We start from the raw sequence: 6000 nt of genomic DNA on the forward strand, positions 1-6000 counted from the left end.
AAGACTCAAACATGCCTTGTTTTAGTCCAGTCGCCAAATAGCACATATAACCCATTACTCTTCACCTCTGGACTATGATCATAGTGGTAAAAAGAGGTGATTGTTACTGCAGAGAAAACCTGTGTGGCTTTGTACCTCTGAAAATGATATAGCAATCACATTTAGGCTCATGTGGTTAGGAATAAATGGTTATCGCACACAACCGTGGTGGAGGAAATTCCCTAGTCCTTATTTGTATCAGTGGAATTACCCTGCAGACACCTGATGCTTCACACACATGTCCACACACACACGCACTTTGTACCCGCACTCAAAGGCATATCAAAGTGACAGAAGGTTATTTTTTCAGCACACTTTTGGACAGAGGCTTGTTGTTAGGTCATGGGCATGCTCCCAGATGTCAGCTTTTATGACATATCAATCCAATGTGAAATAATAAGAATGCTTTTGCTAGGGGCAGTATGTAATATAGTTTGTCTCAGTCACTAACATTTCTTGAATAATTTTCAAGAATATGGCACTGCATACTACACATACAAGACTCATTTTGTACATTTAAATTTTTTGTTTGATTTGCCTTTTCATAGATAGAAATATCTACCGGTATATATGGGCATTTTTCGCATTAATCTAGCAAAATTTATTTTTCTGTTTGAGTGCAGTGACATTTTGTGCCACATACCCTTGGGAGAACTGATTTGACAATAGTTTGGGGATTTTAACCTCAACCCCTGCTGTTAGTGGTTGACCCTTTTTGCACAGTTGGCACTGTATTCTGTTACTAACTAGACTAGAATTTCTTAAAATCTTATTCCTCATAAATTCTGATCTGAAAGATGAGTGGAACTGCCTGAGAAATAAAACAAAATAACTAACACTGCACTTCTACATAAATCTGTGCAGAAAACGCTTCTATGTTTTCTTGGCTCTGTATTTACTTCCCTGAATTAAATCAATCGTATTCATAAACCAAGGCTAATGAGAGCGCAGTTTAAGTTCACCTCTAAATTACCTTTTGATTATGATATCTCCGCTCAACCATATATCTCTGCTCTCATTTCACTGCATGTCATTTACTGCCCTGGGCGCTATGCTGTACTATGTTTTCTATATGTGGTTGCTAATCAAAGCCAGCCTCTTGCTCTCCTGCTGGTACCCCCCCACACACTAAGGACTGGAGTATGATGTTATTTTCCAGCCCTAGCTAATTGTCTCTGGGGCTCACTTCTCTCTCTCCCTCCTCTGGCTTCGCTTGGACTTTGCTCAGCTACACAGTGCAGCCGCGGGAAGGCCCTAATGAAGAGTTATGAGGAACTGGATGCCTCTTGGCCATGGAGAGAAAAGGAGAGAGTGTAGGGAGATAGTAGGAGGAGGGAGGGATACAGGAATATGATGCAGTGAAGGAGAGAGATAGAGATGGACGCTGGTTAAACGGAGGCCATCGGACACCACTGCAGTGAAGAGCTCCGCAGTGTGCAGTACTGCAACACACTGCACTGTACCAGACTCTAGCGGAGAAGTGATGCCTGTGAATGTGGTGCAAACCTATATATCTTTTAAGATGAGGAAAAACAACAGAAAGTTAATGTTGACGAATCCATGAACGTGAACATATGTTATTTCTCTATGGCACAATTCAGGCATGATTTGTCCTACCAGCGTCCATTTATTTCTAATTCTGTTATTATTATTTGTCTTGCATTTGTATATTGTACATTTTGTCCTGTGGGCCATGAACAAAAGGCAAAATCTATCCAAAATATTGTCTCGGTATTCCTATAGACACTGGGTGAATAGCTTCTCATCAGTCTCAGCTTGTCGCGGATCTGCTTCTCCTCCACATTGAAGGGTGCTAGTGTTCCAGATGCCTCCTGGTCGCCTTAGTTTTGTGAGGCCCTGGGGAGGACATCCTGGAGTATCTAATAGTTGCCTTGGAAAAACTTCAAGATTTTGCCAAAAGGAAGTAAATGTCTGGGCTCTGGTAAACCTGCACCTCTCTACTAGTATTGTCATGATTCTACACAATTTAAAACTCTTCACTCACAAAAAAACACTTTTTATGTGTTTGCTTTTTTCTTCAGTTCGGTCTAGCTTTGGAACCAGATTTAATGTAAGTTAGTAGTCTATACCCTAATCTCTACAACATGGCCCTAGAAGAAGGAGGTAGGTAGGTAGGTGTGTACTTTTACCTTTGAACTTAACACAATCACATAGCTGTCATCATGCACCATGTTATTTTTGACATTTCCATTTTTGTTAGCACAGGTCCTATTTTGTCCTTGACCCAAACTGGAAATCAGCAGTTATAAATGTGCCTCTCATGTACTTTTTATACATCATTTGTTTTGGATATTTCTGTATAATTTGAGTCCATAAAGTGAAGAACTATCAGAATGCTAAGATTTATATCAAAATAGCATACAGGAGCTATATAGTTTTTTGGTTGTATTTTTAGTTAACATGAACAGTATTTCAGGATATAAAACTATTGTTCCACATCCCTTCTACAGAAACATTCACAATAAGCATTTTCACATAGGGTCTGTACCGAATATAACAAAGAAGTCCCCATATGGATGACAGCGCAGCTTTCACTATTTTGATTTGAGACAGCGATGACCGGGTCGTGCCCTCAGAGACTAGAGCTGCCTCTGTCCCATCCTTTCTCTTCGCTCCTTCTTTCTGCCTAAATGTCAGGCAGTCTCAGAGCAGCGCACAGACAGAGAGTGGGAGATCTGCAGTCTGCTGGGAGACAACCACTGAAAAGCATACGTGATGACACACTTCCCCCGTTCGGTCTGACGAGCTATTGAAAAGCAAGATGACATTTTGCAATAATGCACCATATAGCTCCAGAGTTTAGTGAGATGAAACATTATTCATAAATATGTGATGCCTGGCATTTATTGATGTTTGTGGCTAGATTTGCTGTCAAATCCCTCCTGGTTTATGGCGCTAAGTTTTATTTGTGAGGAAATTTGCAGCACCTCGAAGAGATGAGCTGTGACAATGAGCTATTATAATCAGTCTTAAAAACCACACAGTTTAGCCCTAGGAAAATACAGAGTGAGAAATGTGACAAGATTTATAAACCACTTCCTGTGTAATTATGAGAAATGATCAATGGAGTTTGTGTGTTGTGGGGCTAAAGAACAAAAGGATTCAGCGCAGCTTTGTGTCCTAGTTACAGTGGGGATTCTGCTACATCAGCCCTCACGTGAACATAGAAGAAATACTTGATGTAGTTCCCCAGCAGAGACAGCTGGAAAACAAGGAGAGCATCAAACTTAATTCAGAAGGTGTGGAGCTGTGTGTATCAGGTGGAACATGAAGAATCTCTTGATTGTAGTAATCACTTTGGCTTTTTACACACAGCCAGCTACAGTGCACTTGTTATACTGGTTGTGTTTCCTTGGATGCCCCCTGAATTTTCACCCTTTTACCACCAGCGCTGTGCTCCCCTCCTTCATCACCCCCGCCTGTGCCTTCCCTTTGCGGGCCCAATTCAGTGTGAAGCCCCCATCAAGAGTAGTAGATTAGTGCCATTCTCATCCAGATCATTTCAACAGCTGCAGTGACGGTGGTTGTGGCGACATCTGAAGCCTCTCGTCTCCTGAGAGACACTCTGGCGCTTGGTTGAATTTCTGTTTCTTCAGATCGGCCCAGCTGGAGGAACACTAAACAGGCACATTTTCTTCACTACGGGCCCCTGCGGATGTTCTAGCTACACAATGTGCACTCTGCAGCATCAAGTCAGTATTGACTGTTGCTTTCAGAGGCGCGCTGAGGAAACCTAGAGGGGCTGAATTAAATTCATAGTAAAACATCTCAAAATGGGACGGGGCCAAAAAATTCTAAAAAAAGGTTATTTTGATTTTTCATGAAAATGGTCACAGAATACCATTTCTTGGACAAATGTTATTGATCCACAAGGGAAATTACTTTGTCAAGAGTAACTTTTCTAAGAGTTGTGTAGGCAGCTAGAGCCAACAAAGATCTAAGAGAGGCCAAAAACAATCATGTGTATTAATAAGTGTCGGTAATAAACATTTTTCATTTGTAACACAGGTTTTAGTAAGAGCAGATTTTACCAAAGACAATGCAAATGGCATGCCCATAGAAATAGTTAACAAATGGGTTTTTATTAAATATAAAGTAGCCAGTAGAAGTACAGTAGAAGTAGATTTGTATTTGAGCTACATCCTCTTCTTGTCACAGAGCTTGAAAGGGAGATTTATTAGATCTCTTCTATAGCCTAGCATCCCCGTATTTGTGGAGGAACCAGTGTAGCCATGGGATGTTTTTCTTTGTGTTTTTCTCCCTCCGTTGCAGGGCATGAGCCAGCGTCATTGGCAGATCTGTCAAACTGCCTGTGTGTTGTGTTTGCGTTGGGCGGCTATCGATTTTATGTTTGTCTGGTAAATACAGCGTTTTGGAAATCGGCGCTCCACTGAAACGTGGACAGAGTTTTTGGATGGCAGTAGCAGCCGGGGGAACTGACACTCAAGAGACGAGAGAGATAGTACTTTGTCATAGGCAAATCTCAGTTACATTAACAAAGGACCATGAGATTCCACAGTCAGAAGAATAAAATAATATGAATATTTCTCTTCAAATTTGTATTTAGAATGGAAAAGGTCATTTCCAATAGAGGTAGCCAATACTGTCAAAAATGTATATACTTTAGCCTATACAAGGACTGTTTGGGGGAAAAAATCGAATTGTTAACTTGCATATTCATGAACATATAAATGTAAATATGCCAGAATTAGCCCGAAGGCTACTTTACATCTGTAGTCCCTGGCAGGTTAGAGAGATAGAAATAACAAGAAACTACAAGTTCATACAATAGACATAAGAACAGATTGTCAGTTACAATTCATAAGACAAAGAGGGATGAAACAGCACAATGAAACACAATCATAACATACAACACTGACTTGTACATAGTAGCATAACATTAATGATCACAGTTCTGATTCCTCTTGAGCCATCATTTCAATAGACTTAATTTTTAAATGAACATTCAAATCACAGTGCATATTTAAACATGTTCAGGCATTAATATTTGATACTGATAAATAAATGGATAAACTAATATAATTTAGCATGTTTGTAATCAACAGCCTTTTTATTCAGAATAACTGCACCAATTGGAGTTTCTATTTGATATGAAATGCAACTCTGCTTGTACTAACTACTAAAATTTTGCAGTTTGCAGATAGCCACAACCAGTACGACAGCAGATAGTATTCAGCCTTCATAGTTTAAGTTTATTTTTGTATTACGTTTTTTCAAGCTTTGGAATGTACCTACCTCCAGCAGAGCAGAGGAGGTCTGCGTCCAAATCATCCACCATCTTCATCTCCCACTCACTCCCCTTGCTGTTCTCAAACTTAATTACTGCAATAATTTGGCCTTGTTTGTTGTAGTGCAAGCGCTGGCCAACTAATAAAACTGCAAATTCCATTCACAGTAGATCAAAATGCCTGCAACAAAGTTATGAAACAAGAGAACAAAAGAAGTATTAGATTTTTACAGTTACTATGTGATGAATGTCAGTTAGTAGATATAATCAACTCAAAAGGAAATACATTGAACAGATTAGTTGCTCAATCATGATTTTGTGTCGTGTAAAGAAAATGAGACAGGCAGAGATAAACGATCCTCTTAATGTTGCTTTTGTCTTTAATTAGTTAAAATTACATACTTTCTTTCGTTCAAGCCAAGACACACTTCAGGATTTAGACAAGGTAATTACAAAGAGGAACAGTATGCACCTTAAAGTGCTGTGCCCCCACATCTTTAGCAGAGCTTTTGAAGAGTCCTTTTTGCCTTTAGCAAGGAAGGTAAAAAGTACAAATACAAAACATGCTGGTTTCCATGTGAATTTATTCTGTAGGCGGGTCAGTCTACTAAACTTGCACAGCAAAACGGATTTTCGTGGAAACCAAAAGCAAAGCACCCAACCAAACCAAAACAAACATGGCGACGCTGACA

The sequence above is a fragment of the Periophthalmus magnuspinnatus genome, chromosome 16, assembly GCF_009829125.3.
Source record: "Periophthalmus magnuspinnatus isolate fPerMag1 chromosome 16, fPerMag1.2.pri, whole genome shotgun sequence".
Classification (NCBI taxonomy): Eukaryota; Metazoa; Chordata; class Actinopteri; order Gobiiformes; family Gobiidae; genus Periophthalmus; species Periophthalmus magnuspinnatus.